A 24,396-nucleotide genomic window follows, 5' to 3' on the forward strand; every position below is an offset into this window, starting at 1 on the left:
CTTTCCCATTCAGAATGCATTAGGGCAAAACTGATCCGTTTTGGATCGCTTGTGAGAGCCCCGAACGGATCTTAAAAACAGAAACCAAAACGCCAGTGTGAAAGTAGCCTTACCTGGTGCCCTCATTTTCATCTACAAAGTCACCAGTTCGGAGCTCCTCCCTTGTCATTCAAGGTGGCCGCACCTTTTATGATGTACACTGTGCATTTGGAACTCCAAGACTGTTTCTGTATGTCCATCCTGCCCTCGGATTGGCCAGAACCATTCACATGACCAGCCCTGGCCATTTCAAAGGCAGAAGGCATCTTGTGCTATCAAATGCACAGTGTGCATCAGTTAGTCTGAGAAGTTGTGAGGCCATCTTGGATGACAAAACAGTAGCCTAGGAATCTGCAGATCTGCGGCTAAAAAGACGTTCTGCTCGCTCCCCAGTTATTTTTTATTTATTTTTTCTTGAACCAGGGGGTTGCCTTAGGGTCCATTCACACGTCCGTTGTTTCTTTCCTGATCTGTTCCGTTTTTTGCGGAACAGATCTGGACCAGATCTGTACCCATTCATTTTCAATGGGTCCTGAAAAAAAAAAAATCAGACATTGTGCTGTCCGATTTTTTTCAGGACCCATTGAAAATGAATGGGTCCAGATCTGTTCCGCAAAAAACGGAACAGATCAGGAAAGAAACAACGGACGTGTGAATGGACCCTTAAATCAGTAATATGACACTGTGTCATGAGGCTGCAATACAGCCCACAGGGTCATACAACTGTGTAAAATCAGATTTCCCCAGTCTATGATGGAATAGTATACCCAAGGACCAAGAAGCATGGAGATCTGTGATAAGAAAAGACCACAAGACTGCGCCTCTCATTAGAGAGGTTTATTTGGATGTGTGGTTAGTCACACTGGAGGGAACTGGGAGCTGTTTGCTGCGAGTTGGACCTTACGCTGCTGTAATTTGCCCACTTGCTCCTGGTACTACCCATACGGTACAGGCAGGTTTAGCGTTAGGTCCCGTGCCACTTGAGAAACCTTGGCGTGGTGCGCGGGCTCAGGTATGTCTTTAATATAAGGATATACTGGCTAAAGTCTTATTTTTAACATCAGTGTGAGGGTTTAGTCCGATGTTACTGTTTGCATCCACCACATTAGTGCACCTATTCTTGTAACTATTTATTCCATAGGTTTATTTTATCCAAGTCAAATGTTTTTGAAATAAGAAGTGCAGGAGTTTTCTTTACTTCTACTCTAGTACGATCCAGCTGATCTTTATTCACAACTCTCCAAATAGCTAATGTATCTTTGTGTCATTTCCATGTCACATCCATGTAGCGGGCTAATTTACGATACAGATTTATTCACTGTAACTCTCAGCGGGATCCCATATCAGTTTCTGCAAATGTTTCTTCTACTTAGAAAAACACAACTCCAATCCAAGGTCCCTCCGACTTCACTTTAATATTACTTCGAAAACCCTTCTCTCACTTCTTGGAGGGGAGGGATCTACTTTTAAAATGTATTGTCCTCTTTCATCCATAGCAGCAATCTGGTTAGAATTTTAATGTTTTATGAGAAAAAGTTGATTAGCGCTAAAAGAGTATGTTAATGTGTTTAAGTAGGGAAATGTGATCCTTTCGATACTTACCTTTAACAATGCCTCTCCACATCCTTATAAAAGAAAGCTTTGAACTCTCAAGTCTTATGGGAAAGAACGTATGAAACACCTAAATTAAGCTTTATTGGGCCATTTGCACTATCAAAGCTGATCGTTACTTGCGCTGTTGTTTTACTACTTCTCATTTCTCTGCTGCATTTAATCCAGAGCAGTATGATAGCTCATTGTGCAGAATTTAATCATTCAACACAAGCGTCGCCTACGTTATTACTATTTTTATTGATTCTCTGTTCAGTACTGTAACAAGCCTGCACCTCCCTCCAACATCGCAGATGAAAAGATTTACTTCCTTAAAGTGGAAGAAACACAAAATTAAAGCTCCATGAAACAGGAAGAAAATTACATAAAACGTACATGAAAGTACTTCAGTGTGGAGGCGGCCACAGCTCAGGACTCTATTGAAAGTAATATAAAAAAGAAACATAGATACAAGACAAATGATTTGGTTTATAAGGTAAGTGTGTACATGCATCCTTAACCCTTTCCCTGCCAAGAACGCATGTCATACGTTCTATAAGGGTTGCAGTTCACCAGCAAAGGACGTACCTCATATATCCTTGCAACCAAAGTCAGATTGCAGTGCTCACCTGGCTATTTATAGCCAAGGGAGGCACGGATAGACGTCAGGAAGCGGACGCCAACATGTAGCTAAAATCGAACAGGAAAAATCCAGCTTCCCAGGAATAAAATAATCTTTAATGAAAAAATGCCTTAAAAACCGACATACAATACACGTCTACGCGTTTCGGATCGCCAAATGTGGATCCTTACTCATGACAAAGAACACAGGTATTCACCTGACTTAAAGGGGTTCTGCACTTTCATTTAACTGATGATCTATCCTCTGGATAGATCAGCTTCTGATCGGCGGGGGTCCGACACCCGGGACCCCCGCCGATCAGCTGTTTGAGAAGGCAGCGGCGCTCCAGCAGCGCCGCAGCCTTCTCACTGTTTACCGCCGGGCCGCTGGCCCACTGACGTCACGACTAGTATCAACTAGCGTGGGCGGGGCTAAGCTCTGTTCACTTGAATGGAGCTTAGCCCCGCCCACGCTAGTTGATACTAGTCGTGACGTCAGTGGGCCGGCGGTAAACAGTTAGAAGGCCACGGCACTGCTGGAGCGCCGCTGCCTTCTCAAACAGCTGATCGGCGGGGGTCCCGGGTGTTGTTATGCGGTTTGTTCGCACTTGGCGTTCGCACTGCATTATCAAAAATGCATAAGGCACGTTCTACCAACTCCTGAAAACGATCTAATGCAGGTGAACGTGATTGAACAGGATTAAAGTCACGATTATGAGTAACAAAGCTATGAGAAAAATCATTAACGCGTTTCTTCAGAGATTGGACGGAATTGCTGAATATAAGAAATATTCATAAGTTCCTGAAAGGAAAAAGAGGCCACATTAGGATACAATGATGTAGAACACGAACTAGAAGAAGGAACATGTACATCATCTGACATATCGGCATTAGAAAAATGATTTTTTAGGGTAAGATTACGGGCTAGTCTATTGACATCAATGATGGTATGATAAAAATCAAAGTGACAGATGGGCGAAAAGGACAGACCCCTTGCCAAAACATCGATTTGGGATTGAGTCAATATCTCAGAAGAAAGATTGATCACTTGTAGATCATTCACGGTTTCTTGTGTTGAGAACGCACTGCGCTTATGGAATTGGAGAATATGAATGATGTTATAATTAAGCAGGCCGACAAAAAGCAGGTGGATTATATTTATGTTCCTCATCCTAATATTCCCATTTTCCATTCATTGCCAAAGGTTCACAAGGGTGGTTTTCCACCGTCCATGAATCCTATTGTGGCAGGTATTGGGTCTTTCACTGAGAGACTATCTGCATGGGTTGACAGTATTTTGCAGCCCTTGGTCTAATCGATCCCAGGTTTGGATACCAGAACGGTTTTACAGTTTTTTTTATCATTTTGTATGGCAGCCTGGGTTCGTTTGGATCACAGCGGATGTAACCTCTCTATATACAGCTATTCCTCATAATCTAGCTATTGTTTCCCTAAAGTGGTTCCTTTAATATATATTCTGATTTTCGTCCCACTTTTCAGGATTATATTTTGAATGTGGCTTTTTTCTTGCTTAAGCATAATGTTTTTATGTTTAATCACCGTTTCTTCTTGCAGCCCACTGGTGTAACCATGGGGGCAAAATTCTCGCCCTCCATGGCAAATATTTACATGGCATGGTGGGAGCACAATTATTTGTTCTCTTCTGACAATCCTTGGGGAGCGTCCCTGCAGTGGTACGGTCGTTATATTGACGATTTGTTATTTATATGGTCTGGAGAACAGCCGACAGTACCACTGTTTGGAGAATATCTCAATAATAATACACTTAATCTTAAATTTACCCTCCATTTTGATGCTTCCACCATCCGTTTTTAGATCTTCTTCTCACAGGTGACGTAAGTACATCTAAGGTGATTATTCACACATATCGCAAGGAAACTCCCGGCAACACCACTCTTCTTGCAGCATCATGTCATCCCCCACGTGTTATTCAAAACATACCCATGGGTTAGTGTATACGCGCTAGATGCAATTATTCTGATGATCAGGCTTTTTCAAAAGAGATGAATGCTGTTGCCGACCATCTTTCATTGCGACATTATTAAGGCCAGTCTTTAAGTCAGTCTATGAAATAGGTTTCATCTAAACCATGTGTGGATCTGATATTTCCTAAAACCACAAAGAGGGAAGCTGTATATGGGAATAGGAGAGAAAAACAATCCACTCCGGTTTTTGTCCCGAATTATAGCCTTGTGTATCCACAAATCTGTGATATCATTAAAAAAACCATTTACCTGTACATTGTGCTGATAAACAGTGGACAGATAGTGCACTTTCAGGGGTTAAATGTATTGCCCAACATGCACCAACTATCGCTCAGAAAGTCAGTCCAAGTCTATTTTCTGATATTAACCGTAGCCAGATTTTTACCACAAATAAAGACAACTGAACAGAAGGTTTTGGTTTACAGGTGTATTATGCTTATTCTGATAAACCACCCCCCTCGTGAAGTGAGTAAAAGTATACGATACTCTAGTATATATCTGATACATGTATCTTTTTCTACACGCTTTTAACCTATATGCTGTAATTACCTGCTAAACATTGAATCGGTCGATCTTACATACGACGGGCCGTACGTACTCACGCCACATCTAATTCAACTACTATATACCAAAATATTTATTTATTAATTATTATATATACCCATCACATACAAGTATTGGCGCTCGGTTCGGGTTTTCAGGAACAGGCGGATCTGGGTGAAATTCCCACCCACCAATCCTCCTTTTTCCTATCTATCCTACTCTTAATACCATGACCCAGACATTTACCAAATAGACATTTACAAACATCAATAAAGTTTACATTCTACACTGTCCCTACTCAATCTATAAAAATCCTGATCTATATAAAATATACATCTATATGGCGATCCCAGTTCCACGCTGCAGTTATAGCAATGACTGTCTAACGGGGAAAAAAAAATACCATTAGCCAAAAAAGACAACTATCGCTCACTGACAGTCGCCATAATCATTTTAAAAAACTGTGGTTTCTTTTTTTTTTCTTTTCTTTTTTTTAAATAGCTGCTTTTCAGAAAGCTTCCTGTAGTTCATCAATCAAATTTATGTTCTGATGAACTGCAAGAGGTTCAGGTATTGTGTCCATAATACAGGAGTAATAAAGCCTCCATATTATTACCCGTCTGAAAGCAGCCTTAGGCTACTTTCACACTTGCGTTCGGGGCTCCGCTTGTGAGTTCCGTTCAAAGGCTCTCACAAGCGGCCCCGAACGCATCCGTCCAGCCCTAATGCATTCTGAGTGGATGCGGATCCGCTCAGAATGCATCAGTCTGGCAGCGTTTGGCCTCCGCTCCGCTCAGCAGGCGGACACCTGAACACTGCTTGCAGCGTTCGGGTGTCCGCCTGGCCGTGCAGAGGCAAACGGATCCGTCCAGACTTACAATGCAAGTCAATGGGGACAGATCCGTTTGAAGTTGACACAATATGGCTCAATTTTCAAACGGATCCGTCCCCCATTGACTTTCAATGTAAAGTCAAAACGGATCCGTTTGCACTATCATGAACATAAAAAAAAAAAAAAAAAGTATTATTTTTTTTTTTTTGTTCATGGTAATGCAAACGGATCCGTTCTGAACGGATCTAAGCGTTTGCATTAGGCTACTTTCACACTAGCGTTCGGAGCGGGTCCGTCTGATGTTTCATCAGACGGATCCGCTCCTATAATGCAGACGTTTGCATCCGTTCAGAACGGATCCGTCTGCATTATAACTTAGAAAAATTTCTAAGTGTGAAAGTAGCCTGAGCGGATCCGTTCAGACTTTACATTGAAAGTCAATGGGTGACGGATCCGCTTGAAGATTGAGCCATATTGTGGCATCTTCAAGCGGATCTGTCCCCATTGACTTCCATTATAAGTCTGGACGGATCCGCTCGCCTCCGCACGGCCAGGCGGACATCCGAACGCTGCTTGCAGTGTTCAGGTGTCCGCTCACTGAGCGGAGGCTGAGCGCTGGCAGACGGATGCATTCTCAGTGGATCCGCCTCCACTGAGAATGCATTAGGGCCAGACGGCTGCGTTCAGGGCCGCTTGTGAGCCCCTTCAAACGGAGCTCACGAGCGGACACCTGAACGCAGGTGTGAAAGTAGCCTTATAGGTGCGGATCCATCTGTGCAGACACCAGACGAATCCGCTCCGAATGCAAGTGTGAAAGTAGCCTTAGTTAATGCATTATATGAGGTTCAGTTTTACAGTTTGTATAGGATACTGTATGTACAGGATTACAGTTTGTATAGGGGGCTGGAAATGATATACTGCATAATCCAAAATACTTGCATTCCAGCAGTTTTTTGCATTTCTTTAGCACATATATCATTGAATGTAGACACGTGAGATTTGTATAAACTCCACACATTTTACACTTGTTTGCAGACTATACTGCATTTTATTTGCATAAGTACTCTGCTAACGTACGCACTTAGGTTGTAATTTTGAATTTTTTCGTTAATCTTTGCTGCAAAGTTGCATAAAGGTGGTTGTGTGTTTTAATTAGGTTATATTTTTATACACTGTGGCCATGATTTATTATAGCTCGGCGGCATACCCAGGCTATGATAACCAGGCGCAGCGCTAGATGCTGCGCCTGATTTATGACAAGGCGTACGCTTAGTCATAAATTAGGCACAGCATCTGACAGTCCGTGCTCCTGAACTGAGAATTAGATATCAGTGTTCTCCTATACCAGAAAACGTGCGTAGAAGATGACAACTGTTGCAGGGATGCTGGCTCTGCCGCCTCCTCCGCCGCCGCGCGCCATTTTCGGGAAAGTGGCAAGGCCAGCAGAGTAACAGCACCTGCCAAAAAGCTTTTGAGCAAGTGCCATTGATAGTCATAAACAAGCACTTTGCAACTTTTTCACGCCACTAAAAGTGGTGCACTTTAATGATAAATTTGGCCCTGCATATTTAGCACTTTTTTTTATTCTTTATTTTTATTAATAAAGTAATCAACAATACAGCATGTCTTACAAAAAAATAAAATAAAATCTTTTGTAAATGTCACATGGCTTAAGCCATGTGAATAACATTAGTTTCCCACATGAAATACAATTGCAGACTCAATTTTTATGACACAATGAACTACAGGAGCTGGAAACAAGTCTCTTATGAATCTAGATCACCTAAGCAACCAATATAGATATAAAGATAAAACTGAAGGTAGTGGGAGTAAAAATTATATAACATAATCATTAAGAACAGTTAGGCTAGTGCCTGTAATAAAGTAAAAGTACATTAGAGTGCTGGACTTTGGAATGCGCGGGGAACACCTCAAGTTGTATAGGGAGTGGTCAATCTTTTAACCTCAATCTGTCATAAATTGATGGGAATCCGTTCCTTCAGCAAATACCAGGCAGGTCAACCAGATCTTAGTGTATTTGACAGCTGAAGTAAGTATATGTGTATGATCCAAGTTCTTCCAACCTTGCTATTTGGTCCACCTTCCACAGCCAGTGGGATAAGGGGGGTGTTTGTGTCTGTTTCCAGTACAATGTAAGCAGTTATAGGTAGTCTGGGAGGCAGTCAGTAAGTTCAGAAATAGCAAGGTAGGTGCGATAGCTGGATGTCACGGCCAAATTACTGTTTGACCGTGATGCTGTGCAGACTGGTTGCCGGGGGCAACGAGTAGTTTGCTGTTTGCACGTACACTTTCCTTTAGTTGGTGTTTTCCCCATTTTGGTTGTCACAGGGTTAATTTAGGTGTGTCTGCTAGGTGTGGTGGGTGTGACCTCAGGCCTCTTTATATGATGGTGTGTTGGAGCCTGTGGTCAGTCTTATTTTGTCGTCTGCCTCAGTAGGAGCTCTGCTCCCTGACGGTATGTCTTTGTGTCTGTGTGAGTCACCCCTATTTATTATATTGTTTCCTTGCCCTGGCTGTGTGTCCCCTCCGGTGTGTCTCTGTTTTCCTCCCCCACCTGGTGTATGTTGTATTGGTGTGGTTGGTGTATGGAGGTTTTCTGGTGGTGTCTTGGCTTCGAAAGGGGCATGCTTTCCCGGAGGGGTTTAAGCGAAGACAAGACTGTGGGTTTCCCAGCCTGGAGCCGCATTCCATCTTGGCTACGGCAGGTAAGGGTGGATAGCATAATTATGTTGCTGTGTAACTTACCTGCCATACTGTTTATCCCATGGTCTTGCTTCCTGTCTGCCACTGGAGACACCTTTTCATCCGTGGTGTAGGATGAATGGGTGGTCTCTGCCCTGTCATTAGGCCTAGGGCATTACAGGGATAGTAGTGTCCTAGGTTCAAGAGCATGAGCCCCCTTACCATCTGAGGCGGCTCATGCGTTAGGAGTCCAGGGAGAGCTCAGGGTTACTTTAGGTGGTGACCAGCTCTCTGTGCCCTGCTATCTGGCGTTGCAGCCACTGTCATTGCACAGTGGGGGGGGGGGGGGGGGGTTCCCCGCTCCCCGCCATGACACAGGAGCTCCCACACATACCTTGTTAAGCACAACTCCTATTCTACTCCAGAAGGGTTTAATCAGGGGACAGTCCCACCATAAGTGTAAGTAAGTTCCAGGGCCTGAGAGACATCTCCAGCAGGATGAGGGGATAAGGGGGTTCATGGCATGTAGAGCTGCCGGGGTTTTATACCACCTACTGACTACCTTATAGGAGGTCTCCTGCATGGTAATACACCTAGATGCATTCTTATATAACTTTACAATGTCCTCCTCGGAGAGCTTAATGTTTAATTCACGTTCCCAGGTAGTAATATATGAGGGTGCAGTACTGTCTGTGGGGCCCACTAGCATTTTATATATTGTAGAAATGCGCTTCGGGCGAGGGATCTTTGAGCAGCTAACTTTTCAAACCAGTAATGGTCCTTTGTAAAATGTCTGCAATCGGTAAGCTCCTGTAGTTGAATAGAAGCTGAGATCAGGTAAGGTGGTCTATCTTAAAGCATGAGCACTTAGATTGTAGGGTAGGTAGGTCCGGGAAAGTTCAGTCTTCCAAAATGTCACAATCTATAACCGTTTACTATTCTCTCCCTGCCAGTCTAAAGGGTGTTAAATGAGTCATTCAGGCCCAAAGATCTTCTAAACCCAGTAGGGGAGAGGCGTGATCCCGTAGTTTGGGTTTGAGTTGGGAATGCACCCAAACAGAAAGAGGAGCCTTTGTCAGAGTAAAGGTTCCGGTGGGAGGATGTTTCCCTGATGTGACGCAATTAGAGCTTGGGTAAGTGAGTATCCCACCATTTCCTCCTCAATCTGAACATATACATGTCAGCTGAACCGATCTATATAGGCTTTCAATGTCAGGGAAACCAATTTCTCCCACGTGTCTAGGTTTAATCATGGTGGAGTGGGGTACTCTGCACATTCTATTTCCCCATGTGTACTTTAGGAAAGTTTTACGGATTCAAGCAAAAAAGGAAAGGGGCAGGAATTTGGGAAGGGTCTTAAATAAATATAGTAATTTTGGGATTATCATCATCTTTAGGAGATTGACCCGACCTAGCCATGAGATATATGGGATTTTCTAAGAAGCTATTATACTTTCTATTTGTCGAAGCAGTGGGACATAGTTTTGAGAGAACCAGTAATCAGGATTGGTGGACAGCTGTAGGCCCAAGTATTTTATAAAATTGGGTGACCACCCGAAACTGGCATTGGATTTTGCCTTTTGGATCATGTTCTGAGGGCAGGAGATATTCATGGCTGTCGACTTTGTCGGATTAATCTTAAAGGGAACCTGTCATGTGGATATTTGATTATAATCTAACTAATTATATACAATCATTAACTACTAAAAAGTGCCTTAGATGTATTCACTTACTGGTGTGACAGATGGTTACCTCATAATATACACACAAAGATGCCGCATGCTGATTTGAGTCAGGCGTGATGTCATTGAGTCCAGCGTATATTTATTTCAGAGCTATAGCCACTCCCCTGCCCACCTGCTGCTGATTCATATGGAAAATAACTGTCACTCAGCAGCAGGTGGGCGGGCGGGGAGAGTCAGGAGCTCATGAATATTCATGACTCATCATTATAAGCTGGAGCTTTTCAATACAAGATGTTGGCAGATTGACTGGGTCAATTTAAGAAAGTGACCCAGCATTTTGAAGAGAATCAGTCACTTATTTATGTTGCCCTTAGTTAGGACACCATAAAACTGGTGACAGGTTCCCTTTAAAGTTCAATATACATTGAAAATCGTCAAACAGCTCTGATAACAGGGGTAAGGATACCTCTGGGTTGGAAGTTATGATGAGTAAGTCATCCGCTGTCACCACCAGACATCTGAGAAGCTCTGTCAGACGTTCTTCAGAACCTCCTGCTTGAGGATCCTTTTGTTTTGCTTTCGTTTTCTCATCTCGTTAGCCTCTCTCAGCTGTCATGTAGTTGCACTGATTGCATCCCTTTAAATCCCTTCCCATACTGCATCACTTTGCGGTTTATACTACTTCCTGGAGTGTGTGCATGCTGGATGCTACTACTGAGTCTTCTACAGATAAGTTTTGTTCATTCATTTGTGTTTTCCTGTTTGCTGGATCCCAGGTGACCCTGACTACCTCCGCATCAAGTGCAGGGAGCCGGTGGTCGTGTCCCCTCACTATTCTAGGGTGTTCAGGTGTTATACAGTCGAGGAACGAGGATATGCCCGCCAAAACCATCTTAAGCATGAATCCGGTTTCAACCTTGATTGACCGCATGCAGGGTCTTTCACTGGAGGTAGCAGATCTCCGGAAAACTGTCTCTCAGTTTCAGGTGACCGTTTCTGCTTGCGTTCATGGAATTTGTTCTGAGCCTAAAATCTCGCTTCCGGATACGTTCTCCGGGGGTAGTGAGAATTTTGTTTGTTTTAGAGAGGCTTGCAAACTCCATTATCGCCTACTTCTCCATTCCTCTGGTGATGAGGAGCGGAGGGTGGGGATCATCATCTCGCTGCTCAGGGATAACGCTCAGTCCTGGGCCTTTTCGCTGCCGGTGGGGGCATGGCCCCTCTGTTCAGTAGATGAATTTTTTTTAGCCCTGGGTCAGATATATGATGATCCGGATCGTATTGCTCTGGCTGAGTCTAGACTACGTCTTTTATGCCATGGTAAACAGTCCGCAGAGATATACTGTTCAGAATTTCAGAGATGGGCAGCTGATACTGGTTGGAATGATGCTGCACTCCGAAGTCAATTTTGCCATGGTCTTTCAGAGGGATTGAAAGATGCATTTGCCTTTCATGAGAGACCTACCTCCTTGGACTCTGCCATGTCTCGGGCCGTTCGTATTGACAGGCGTCTTAGAGAGAGAGGAGAGATCACTCCTTCCTGTCATACTCAGTCCAAGGACAGTGCGGCGGTCTCATTCAGTGCACAGGGGTCTCAGTCGCTCTCAATCCCTTCTGAGCAGGAGCCCATGCAGCTGGGTTTGCTTGCCTCTGATAATAGAAGATTCAGCTATCATAGGAAGGTTTGTTTCTGTTGTGGAGGTATAAATCATTTGGCAAATGTTTGTCCCTCTAGGAGATTCAGGCAGTTTTTTGAGAGTAATAAAGAAACAAAAAGAAAAAAATCCTCTAAAAACTTTCCATCTGTTACTATTGGAAAGGTTGATGCGGAAATTGAAGGTTTTCCGTTTGCTTGTAGTTCCCGTTTTGTCCTACCTGCCAGGGTGGCGCTAGAGAGCAAGAACATTTTTTGTGAGATTTTTGTAGATAGTGGAGCAGCTGTCAATCTCATTGATAATCAATTTGCTATAACTCATGGTTTCCAGGTATGCATTTTGGGAAAGGATATACCTGTTTTTGCTATTGATTCCGTTCCACTTTCTCAGAAATCGTTAAAGGGCATAGTTCACAATATCCGTTTGATTGTGAGTGATACTCATGTTGAGGATGTGTCATGTTTCGTCCTAAGCGGGTTGCCTACTCCTCTAGTGTTGGGGCTACCCTGGCTCACTAAACATAACCCCACCATTGATTGGCAAGCGAGGCAAATAAATGGTTGGAGTGACTTTTGCAGAGAGAATTGCCTCACGACATCTGTTTCTGAGGTTTCTACTAAGACTGTACCATCTTTTCTCTCTGAATTTTCAGATGTGTTTTCTGAGAGTGGTGTTCAGGAATTGCCCCCTCACAGGGAGTACGATTGCCCTATTAATCTCACCCCAGGCGCCAAGCTGCCTAAATCTCGTTTATACAATCTCTCCCAACCTGAAAGGGTCGCTATGCGTGCTTATATCTCTGAGAGTCTGAGAAAGGGACACATACGACCCTCGAAGTCACCTGTTGCCGCTTGTTTTTTCTTTGTTAAGAAAAAAGATGGTTCTTTAAGACCATGTCTGGATTTCAGGGAGCTGAACAGTATCACAATTCGTGACCCTTATCCGCTTCCTCTGATCCCGGACCTGTTTAACCAGATTGTTGGGGCTAAAGTTTTTTCCAAGTTGGATCTAAGAGGGGCATACAACCTGGTCAGGGTCAGAGAAGGAGACGAATGGAAGACGGCCTTCAATACCCCTGAGGGCCATTTTGAGAATTTGGTTATGCCTTTTGGTTTGATGAATGCTCCAGCCGTCTTTCAGCATTTTGTGAACAGCATTTTTTATCATTTAATGGGGAAATGTGTATTAGTGTATCTAGATGACATTTTGATTTCAAAACTCATAAGGACCACCTACGTCAGGTCTTGCTCATCCTGCGGGAGAATAAATTGTACGCTAAACTGGAAAAATGTGTGTTTGCGGTTCCAGAAATTCAATTTCTGGGGTTTCTTCTCTCCGCTTCTGGTTTTCGCATGGACCCCGAGAAGGTCCGCGCTGTGCTTGAGTGGGAGCTTCCTGAGAATCAGAAGGCGCTGATGCGTTTTTTGGGTTTTGCCAATTATTACAGGAAGTTTATTTTGAATTATTCCTCTGTTGTTAAACCACTCACTGATATGACTAGAAAGGGGGTAGATTTTTCCTCCTGGTCGGTAGAGGCGCGTAAGGCCTTTTCTAGTATCAAGGAGAGTTTTGCTTCCGCTCCCATCTTGGTACAACCTGATGTTTCTCTGTCCTTCATAGTTGAGGTGGACGCTTGTGAGGTGGGTGTGGGTGCGGTCTTGTCTCAGGGTCCCTCTCCTGCCAACTGGCGACCGTGTGCCTTTTTCTCGAAGAAACTCCCCTCCGCAGAGAGAAATTACGATGTGGGAGATAGGGAGTTGTTGGCCATCAAGCTAGCTTTTGAGGAATGGCGCCATTGGCTAGAGGGACACCCTATTACCGTCTTTACTGACCATAAAAATCTGGCCTACTTGGAGTCAGCCAAGCGTCTGAACCCGAGACAGGCCAGATGGTCTTTGTTCTTTTCAAGGTTTAATTTTGTTGTTACGGTCCGCCCTGGGGTTAAGAATGTGAAGGCGGATGCCCTGTCACGTTGTTTTCCGGGAGGTGGGAATTTTGAAGACCCGGGTCCCATTTTGGCTGAAGGGGTGGTGGTCTCTGCTCTTTATCCTGAATTGGAGGCAGAGGTTCAGGTAGCCCAGTCAGAGGCTCCTAATCTTTGTCCTCCTGGGAGGTTGTTTGTGCCTCTCGCTTTAAGACACAAGATTTTTAAGGAGTACCACGATACTGTCCTTGCTGGGCACCCGGGGGCAAGAGCCACAGTGGATCTCATCGCTCGGAGATTCTGGTGGCCGGCGCTTCGTAAGTCAGATGAGGATTTTGTGGCAGCCTGCGAGACTTGCGCTCGTGCCAAGGTCCCTCATTCACGGCCATCAGGTCCTCTACTTCCGTTACCCATTCCTTCCCGTCCTTGGACACATCTGTCCATGGACTTCATTACGGACCTGCCTCGTTCCTCGGGGAAGACTGTGATTCTGGTGGTGGTGGACCGTTTTAGCAAAATGGTGCATTTCATTCCTTTTCCTGGCTTGCCCAATGCTAAGACGCTGGCGCAGGCATTTATTGATCACATTGTCAAATTGCATGGTATTCCTTCAGACATAGTCTCTGATAGGGGCACGCAGTTTGTTTCCAGATTCTGGAAGGCTTTCTGTTCTCGCTTGGGGGTTCGGTTGTCATTCTCTTCTGCTTTCCACCCGCAGTCGAATGGCCAGACAGAGCGCGTCAATCAGAATCTGGAGACATATCTGCGCTGTTTTGTGGCGGAGAATCAGGAGGATTGGTGTTCTTTTTTGTCCCTTGCTGAGTTTGCTTTAAATAACCAGTCGTCAGGAGTCCTCTGATAAGTCACCATTTTTTGGTGCATATGGGTTTCATCCGCAGTTTGGGACATTCTCTGGAGAGGGGTCTTCTGGTTTACCTGATGAGGACAGATTCTCCTCGTCTGTCATCTATTTGGCAAAAGATTCAGGATAATCTAAAGAGCATGAGTGAGAGATATAAGCGTGTGGCGGATAAGAGACGTGTGCCTGGTCCGGACCTGAATGTTGGTGATCTGGTGTGGTTGTCTACTAAGAATATCAAATTGAAGGTTCCCTCCTGGAAGTTGGGTCCTAAGTTTATTGGGCCTTACAAAATCTTGTCAGTCATCAATCCTGTTGCCTACCGTCTTGATCTTCCTCAGACTTGGAAGATCCATAATGTTTTTCATAAGTCCTTATTAAAACCTTATGTCCAACCCATTGTACCTTCGTCTTTGCCTCCTCCTCTGATTGTGGTTGATGGTAATCTTGAATTTCAGGTCTCTAGGATTGTGGATTCTCGTGTTGTCCGCGGTTCTCTCCAGTACCTCGTTCATTGGGTTATGGTCCTGAGGAGAGGATGTGGGTCCCAGTGACGGACATTAAGGCCACTCGTCTCATCAGGGCTTTCCATAGGTCCCATCCTGGGAAGGTGTGCTCCGAGTGTCCGGAGTCCACTCGTAGAAGGAGGGGTACTGTCACCACTAGACATCTGAGAAGCTCTGTCAGACGTTCTTCAGAACCTCCTGCTTGAGGTTCCTTTTGTTTTGCTTTCGTTTTCTCATCTCGTTAGCCTCTCTCAGCTGTCATGTAGTTGCACTGATTGCATCCCTTTAAATCCCTTCCCATACTGTATCACTCTGCGGTTTATACAACTTCCTGGAGTGTGTGCATGCTGGATGCTACTACTGAGTCTTCTACAGATAAGTTTTGTTCATTAATTTGTGTTTTCCTGTTTGCTGGACCCCAGGTGACCCTGACTCCCTCCGTATCAAGTGTAGGGAGCCGGTGGTCGTGTCCCCTCACTATTATAGGGTGTTCAGGTGTTATACAGTCGAGGAACGAGGATATGCGATCATCTACCATTGAGATTTTTGCATAGGCTGAGCAGTTAGGGAGAGAGCCAGGTCTGTTGCAGGGCTTTCCCTTTGGTTCCTTAGTTTTGGATCCAGTCAGTCGGATCTTAATTTTGGGTCTTCTAGTTTTCTGTACACCTTCCGTGACATCCGCATATGCCGCCGCCAAATGTCATTGTCCCCTGACCTTTACCCCCTAATGTCTGGGTGTTGTATAAGTGTCTCCATGGTGAGAAGAAATAGAAGGGGTGAGAGAGGGCATCCCTGTCTTGTTCCGTTTGTGATCTGGAAGTTAGAGGATAGGGTGCCGCTTATTCTAATTGATGCGGTAGGGCGGGTATATAACGCAAAGATGACAGTTATAAAAGGTGTCTGGTAGGCCAAATTTTTCTAGAGCAATCCGCATATATGGCCAATCTATTCTATCGAACACTTTTTCGGCGTCAGTGGATAAATGTGCGATGGGGACCTTTTTAGCCTTCGCGTATTGTATTAGGTTCTGTATCTGCAAGGTGTTATCTTTCCCTTCTCTGCCCTTTATAAATCCTACTTGTTCTTGGTTGACTAAGGAGGGGAGTAGATATTTCAGCCTATTGGCAAGCATCTTGGCATACAATTCGACATCAAGGTTGAGTAATGATATAGGTTGATAGCTACTACATAATTTGGCATCCTTTCCCTCCTTGGACAGAACGGAAATGTGTACTTCTAAAGACTGTACAGGGAAGTCTCTATGACTAGCTGCTAATGTAAAATCTGATAGTAGGTGTGGTATTAAAGTATCTGAGAATGTGTTGTAGTAGTTTACAGGAAGTCCGTCTGGACCTGGACTCTTCCAAATAGGGGTCTGCTGTAAGGCCAGCTGGAGTTCCTGCATGGAGAAAGGGGCCAAAAGTCGAGTTTTCTGTTGGGTGGACAAGGAGGGTATCTGTAGAGTGTAGAAACTTCTTAATTCACTCTTGTCTGTCAGCTGTGGTGTGTCTTCAATCCTCAGGTTGTATAAGGAGGAGTAAAAGTTTTCAAATTGTGCGGCTACATTTTGGTGGTTAACCCTCCCGAGGGCAGTTGGATCTCCTTTATGTACATTTGGGCTTGTCTGCGTTTTGCCATCAGTGCCATTAGTTTAGAGCCTCTATTACCATGTATGTATTTCATGGCAAGCGTGCAAATACACTTTGGATGCTTTATGATTCAGTTATTAAGTTTATCTCTGTGTCGGGAGTTCAGCTAAAACTTGTTATGCTAGTGAATGTTTGTGTTTGTTCTCTAGATTAAGCTTTAGAAAAGTCACGGCACTCTCGAACTTCAATCCAAATTTAGTGTTTAATCACAATGAAAAATACAGCAATGTTTTGACACACAGGTCTTTCTCAATCTTGAGAAAGACCTGTATGTCGAAACGTTGCTGTATTTTTCATATTTATTCCCAGAATTTTTGTACAGTCACTCAGAATTGAGAAAGCTCGTTGAAAGAACGAGTGAAACGTTTTCAAGAAATCTACAGTACGTCCAGTTGCCTTGACTTATTCTTTACAGATATATACCATGACCTGGATAAATGAGAACCTTCACAGACTAGATCAGTAATGATCTTCAGTACATCCTCTATTTCTTTTTGTTTCTGTTTCTTAACATGGGTCCATAATGCTATTAGTTATCCCCTTATCACTGAATTGTGGGATTTGAGGAGTAAGGATTTCACTCAGGCCGAATGCACACGGCCGTGTTCCGCGGCCGAGAACTGTCCGTGGTATGCCGGGCTGGATTCTTGTTCAGAGCAGGAGCGCACAGCGTCATTGATTGCCATGACGCCGTGCACTTCATGCCGCCGCTGCACTACAGTAATACACTCGTATGATCTATAAGAGTGTATTACTGTACAGCAGCAGTGGCATGAAGCGCACAGCGTCATAGCAACCAATGCTGCAGTGCGCTCCTGCTCTGAACAAGAATCCAGCCCGGCATACCACGGACCGCCCTCGGCCACGGAACACGGCCGTGTGCATTCGACCTAAGGCAGAGAGATGTGCAGTGGATAAGAACAAGTAATCTAACCTCTGATAGGATTTATGCACTTCAGCAAAAAAGGTGAAGTCTTTTAGCAGTAAGGTGAGCCATGCGCCAAACATCTCCTAGCTGTCTTTTCTGGGAGATATGTGATTTCTCAGACGTGGAGTCCAGAGAGGGTTCTAGTACTATATTTAGGTGTCCTCCCACAATGCACATGCCCTCCTGGAATGTTTTAAGCTTTCAGAGGGTAGAAGCTAACCAGGGGACCTGGTCTGAATTTGGGGAGTAAAGACCAACAATTGTGACTTGGGTATTTGCAATGATGACCTTCAGGAATAGGAATCTACCATCTGGGTCAGTCAAGCTGGACTGTAGTGTAAACCAATGTGTCGCCCAGGTGACAAATACTGGTTCTGATACAAAGGTCCCTCCTTTGTTTGTGTCCCAGGTCGGGACAATATTTCCGCACCTGGGCAAGTCAGTGGTGACTATTCATCCCTTGGCTATAGGAACCTGCATTCTAAGCAGAAAAACAAAAGGAAGAAACAAACAAAAAAAATATATAATGTAATACTAGATATCAGGTGTTGTGTGGAAGACAAACTATTCAGTCCTCTGTGGTAGGCAGACGTCTCCGAGGATGGCGGCTTTTAGCCATTTTCCAGGGTATCACTTCTGGCAATTTGGGAAGATCTACCAAGTCTGATCTGTAGCCAGGACAGGATCTCTGATGGCGCCAACCCATGGCCTCACAAAAGAGGATCAGGTCATCAGGTCTTCAGATGAATCTGGTAGATCCCTGTAATAAAAATGATAGACCCAAGGGGAACAGCCACCTATATGAAATCCATTTCGTACGGAGTGCATCAGTAACTGGTTTCAGTTGTCTGTGCTTGTTAAGTGTAACTAGAGAGAGGTCTTAAAACAAGGAGAGCCGAGACCCTTCATATAAAATTTCCTTTGTGTCCCTGGCTGCTTTTAATATTGCGTCCCTGTGTTCAGAGTTAAGAACTTTGCATATAATGTCTCTAGGAGGCTCTCCCTCTTTAGGTTTAGCCCTCAGTGCTCTATGTGCTCTTTCAAGGACCAAGTCTGCAACAACATCAGGGTTCAAACAATGGTCTCAAAATTGAGTATGTAATATCCAACACTGAACAATCAGCTGGGGCTTCTGGTACATGTTTGATCCTTAGATTGTTCCGCAGACCTCTGTTATCTTGATCTTCAATGTAGGCTAACAGATTGTTCATACGTGCCTGGCATGTTTGAAGAGCATCTGTTGTTGCATCCCCAAATACTGTTAGAGAGGCTTGATTTTCTTCTAATAGTTCTACCCTGCCTCCTATGTTTCTTACGTCTTGTTTGATATCAGAGGTCAGCTAATACAGGCTGTAGAGCCGTCTCTATTATTCTCTGTAAGGCCTTTTGTGTAGTGACCAATTGGGCGTCTTTGAAAGGAGGTCTTTCTCTACAAACACTTTCAGCATCAGACGATTTCATAAGATCTTGGGAGGCAGAAGCCGATGCAGTTAGTTAGTGGCAGGGTTTAGGGTGGGGAGAGCGTTTGTGCAAAACTTCCTCCATATCATGCTGTGTTTTCTTCTGTTTCGGAGTAGTGGCGATCTCTGGTTTCCCAACCTTGACCATTTTTAAACACACTATAAATGTCCAGTATTGCATATGAAAAGGGGTACACCACTCTCTCACTGTGAAGTGAGGTTACATTTAGGGATTCTCCCGAACAGGCAAGGTAGAAAAGATGTATGTCTTGTGGGGTTTCAGACAAGGATGAGGCAGACACTAAAAAACTGCAGTCCTGAAAAATTGGAGTAAGACTTACAAACAAGCATGCAAGACAGTCTTTGAAGACAGGGATAGTGGTAGACCGACCATAGTTCCGTCCGCAAAAATTGGAGGTCTGTACACTCCTAGCAGAAACAAGTGCTGCGTATCACTATCTGATGCGACAGCAGAGGGGTTTTGCATTCCTGTTTGGGCATCAGGCCCGTGAGAGCTAAGATGGCGCCCTTTCCTGCAATTAGTGCCATCCGGGCAGAGAATGATGTGGCCCCGGCTCCTTCGTCAAGCCAATACACAGTGATAGGCCGAGTTGGGAAGGAAGGCACGGTATCAGAAAGGGCTCACCGGAGGGCGTTGCACCTCCGACCAAAGCTGTCGTCACTCCAGTGCCAGGCCACGCCCCCCCCGCGCAGTGTACATTTTTAACACATATGTAGACGATGACCATATATTACATAGCCTCTGTTCCAGTGCTGTTAAGAGCACAAGAGCTTGCTGATGAGTATACTGTTGTGGTATATATGAGATTTGCACACCTCAATATTTTATTTTGGGGTTACACTTTTGCCCACTGATATCAAATTTTTTGCAATTTATATGAAAAAATACAATTTGATCAAAAGTTGCATGAAGGTGTCTGTGTGTATAAACTGCTGAATAGCGTTTTAATAATCTGGCAGGTGTCTACTTTCAGAAATTATATGGGTATGAGGGTTTAGTCTAATTTTTGATTTTGCAATTTAGGTTTTATTTGTACTTCTCAAAACTGCCTAACAGAGATGCAAAATGTGCAAAACGTCCAAGCTGCTACCAATATGACATATATGTTTCTTACTCTTTTGGCCAGCATCATATTCCAGGAAAAGAGTAAAAGGCTAGGTTTAGGCTGTTAAGGCCTCCATTACAGATTTTAGCAAACATACAGGACAAATTACCGTAGTATGCTACACTATTTTGTCCAGCAGAATGTTAGACACCATAATGGAAACGTGCCATCAATGTAAAAAGTTATATCTGTAATGAACAATAAGGTAACATTTATATACAACGTACCATATTTTTGGACTATAAGGGTACTTTTACACTATCAGTTTTTGTTTTCCGGTATCGAGTTCCATCACAGGAGCTCAATACCGGAAAAAAACTGATCAGTTTTATCCTAATGCATTCTGAATGGAGAGCATTCCGTTCAGGATGAATCAGTTCAGTCCCTCTTAGGTTTTTTGGACAGAGAAAATACCGCAGCATGCTGCAGTTTTCTCTCCGACCAAAAATACTGATCACTTACTGGACGCAGGCGCAGACCTTTAAAAATGCAAAAAAATATATATAATACCGGATCCATTTTTCCGGAAGACACTGGAGAGACAGATCCAGTATTGCAATGCATTTGTCAGACGGATCCAGATCTATCTCACAAACGCTTCAGTTTGCGTCAGGATTGCCAGATCCGACAGGCAGTTCGCCGGAACTGCCTGCCGGAATCCTCTGCTGCAAGTGTGAAAGTACCCTAAGACGCACCAAGGATTTGAAGGAGTAATATAAGAAAAAAAAAATCTCATCAGACCCCCATTCTTTATCGGATCAGACCCCAAAATCAGACCAAGCTCCCTCAGACCTCCATTAGACCTCAGTTCAGACCCTCATCCGACTCCCAAGGTCCATCAGCCTCAGATCAGACAGCCATCAGCCCCACATCAGACCCCCCATCAGGTTCAGGTCAAAGTCCCATCAGACATTCCAAAAAAATTGGGGGAAAAAGGGTGCCTTGTAGTCTGAAAAATACGGTAGTTCTTATACAATGGGGAATGGGGGTAAATCTCTATAGGTCAGTGAACCTAAAAGTTAGCATTATGCACTCAATTGTTTCAGTTCTTTTCTACTGATGTCTACTAATGTTATCACTGAGGACTAGATCAATGACAATTAAAATACATATATGTTGGGAACATTTCTCGGAGCACATGTTGATGTTTGAGAAGGTATACCGTATATACTCGAGTATAAGCCGACCCGAGTATAAGCCGAGGCTCCTAATTTTACCCCAAAAAATGGGAAAAATTAGTGACTCGAGTATAAGACTAGGGTGGGAAATGCAGCGTGTATGTGTATATAATTCACACACTCTACATTATATACACACATCTGCAAGAGGGTGACTCAGATTGATGGGAGTCTGACTCTGACTCCCTGTATTTAATGCAGAGTGTGTGCATTATATACACACACACACACTCTGCATTAAATACAGGGAGCCATCCACAGATCTCCCCCCTAAACAGTGCCATCCACAGATCCCCCCTAAACAGTGCCATCCACAGATCCCCCCTCCCCTAAACAGTGCCAGGATGGCACTGTTTAGGGGAGGGGGGATCTGTGGATGGCACTGTAGGGGGATCTGTGGATGGCACTGCCATCCACAGATCCCCCTACAGTGCCATCCACAGATCCCCCTCCCCGATGCTCACAGCAGTATATTTATAAAGTATAAAGTATAAGCAGTATATTTATCAGTATTCTTTGGATATCTTACTTTATCGTTGCTCCGGTAATAGCAGGCAGTGCGGGGAGCGGCGCTCACTCACTGACGTCACGCGCCTGCTCCCACTAGGCGGCGCAGGCGCGTGACGTCAGTGAGTGAGCGCCGCCCCCCGCACTGCTTGCTATTACCGGAGCAAAGACAAAGTAAGATAGACTCGAGTATAAGACGAGGAGCCTTTCTGAGCACAAAAATATGTGCCCAAAAACTCGTCTTATACTCGAGTATATACAGTAATTATAATTATGTCTGTAGATTGCATAAATATATCATTTTTATCTTCTTGCACTCCATTTTACTAGTATAGGAATGTATAGGGATTTTGTATACTGTATTCTTTTACTACACTTAGGTACTGTATATTGATTTAATTAGCCCTACCTATACAAGCAGGCGTTAGCCGGAATTGGAGATATCTCTGATTCGAGACACTTTACTCTTTAGACGCTGCAGTCAATAGCGACCCAGGTATCTCAGCAGTTATCTCGAAGGAGTCCCCCCCTCCAATAACCACACCCACCACACAACACAATCATAATGTACCCCAGGCCATCCATGTTAACACACCTTTTACACCCTTCTTCTGCAAGATATCCCTATTCACAGCTATACAATATAAAGTATTGCAGCGAATAGTACAAGCAATCAAATGATCACAGTTTGTCCCTCAGAGGACAAAAATAAAAATAAAAGTTAAAAACAAAAAAGTTAGGCTACTTTCACACTGGAGATCTGTCTCAGGGCTCTCACAAGCGGCCCAAAACGGATCAGTTCAGCCCCAATACATTCTGAATGGATAAGGATCTGTTCAGAATGCAATAATTTGGCTACGTTTGGTCTCCGTTGCGTTTTTTAGACGGTCACTAAAACGCAGCTTGCAGCGTTTTGGTGACCATCTGACTATGCGGAGCCAAACTGATCCGTTCTTACTTACAATGTAAGTCATGGGAACGGATATACGTTTTTTACTGACACAATATGGTGCAATTGAAAACTGATCCGTCCCCCATTGACTTTCAATGTAAGTCAAGACAGATCCGTTTTGACTTAGACTTTTTTTGAATGAATAATGCAAACGGATCCGTACTGAACGGATACAAGCGTTTGCATTATAGGTGCGGATCCATCTGTGCAGATACCAGACTGATCCGCACCTAACGCAGATGTGAAAGTAGCCTTAAGGGTGTCGGAACATGGTCATTATTTTTTTAAAGTGGTTTATACGTTTTTTAAAAGTAGTAAAACATGACAAAACATAAATGTGGTATCAATATAATCAAACTGACTCACAGAATAACATGGCATTCTTACTGCACAGTGAATGTCATAACCCAAACCCCCCAAAAACAAAGGAGTAATTGTGTTTTTTCCCGTTTCCACAATTGTTTTACAGTTTCTCAAACTATTAGAAAAAAACTACGTGGCTCCATTAAGAAAAGAACAACTAATCCTGTAAAAAAAAAAAAAAAAAGTGGCTAAAAAAAAAATATTGAGTGGCTCCATTAAAAAAAGAACTAATCCTGCAAAACAAACAAAAAAAAAAAAAAAAAAACAGATGTGGTCAACTGGAAAAATAAAAAAAAGTTATGTATGGTGGCAGAAAGGGAAAAACTAAAACTTGCCCCCATAATTCGCTAGGTCCTTATGAGGAGATTAAAATAAACTTATTTTTGGAAAACAATGAAGTTTCCAGTTTTTTCCAGTTATTTATTACTTCAGAAACTACTGGATTACAAGCCTCACGTCTAGAGGTCTAGCCTCTCATATTGATATGTATATAAATGTTGGTGAAAACCAAAAATGACCCCCTGTCAGTTGCTATCTTCTATGAAACCACTCAGATGGCTGGTGCTCTTCCAAACCCTGTCCCACACACAGCTGTATGGGCAGGCTACATTCCGTAGCTTGCAGGTCATGCCAACAAATGGCACTAAAAGAGATTTTCCTGCTCAAGAATCAGGGCCAAATAGGTTTTGCAGCCATTTATCATCCTAAATACACAGAATAAGTCAGAGTAAAAAAAAAAGCTACAACAGAAGAGACATACAAATTCTGTGCGTATTACCCGGCACTGTGCACATATGCAGGGCATCAGACGTAAGCCGTAACTTACACTTAACATAAACCAGTTCCCATATCCAAAATCACTATACTGTATTCCTAATGGCCAAAATGGCAAAAAAGAAACAGCGAGAAATGGAAACCCTGGAACAAAAGGCGCTCTGTACTGTACAGTAGGAGGTACAAGCATAGTAAACACCAAAGTGCCATAGAAGCCAGTTATCTCATCTTTCAGGAAAACATTAGAACGGGGATTTCACTTTCACCATGGAATGTGGTAAATTGGAAGAGTTTAAAGTGTGCGATAACACCTGCCCAAGCCGCGGAAGCCTAAAGAGCAAGACTAGAAATCTCCAATGGATGCAGCCACAGGCATAACAATCCATAAAGCTGTAAATCTTCACCACATATTCTGACTAGATGTCCTTACCATATGGGTCCTGAGGAAGGGAACTGCGCTCTACTATGCCCTATCCACAGTAACATGCAGGGGGA

At 43.7% G+C, this 24,396-nt stretch overlaps 1 protein-coding gene across 1 annotated transcript in view; it reads right to left on the minus strand.

Annotated features, from left to right (window-relative positions):
* The window catches only part of METTL25 (methyltransferase like 25), a 310,650-nt gene that overhangs the window by 156,999 nt on the left and 129,255 nt on the right, over nucleotides 1–24,396 (minus strand). The window lies entirely within an intron of this gene.

This window comes from Bufo gargarizans, chromosome 2, assembly GCF_014858855.1.
Source record: "Bufo gargarizans isolate SCDJY-AF-19 chromosome 2, ASM1485885v1, whole genome shotgun sequence".
NCBI lineage: Eukaryota > Metazoa > Chordata > Amphibia > Anura > Bufonidae > Bufo > Bufo gargarizans.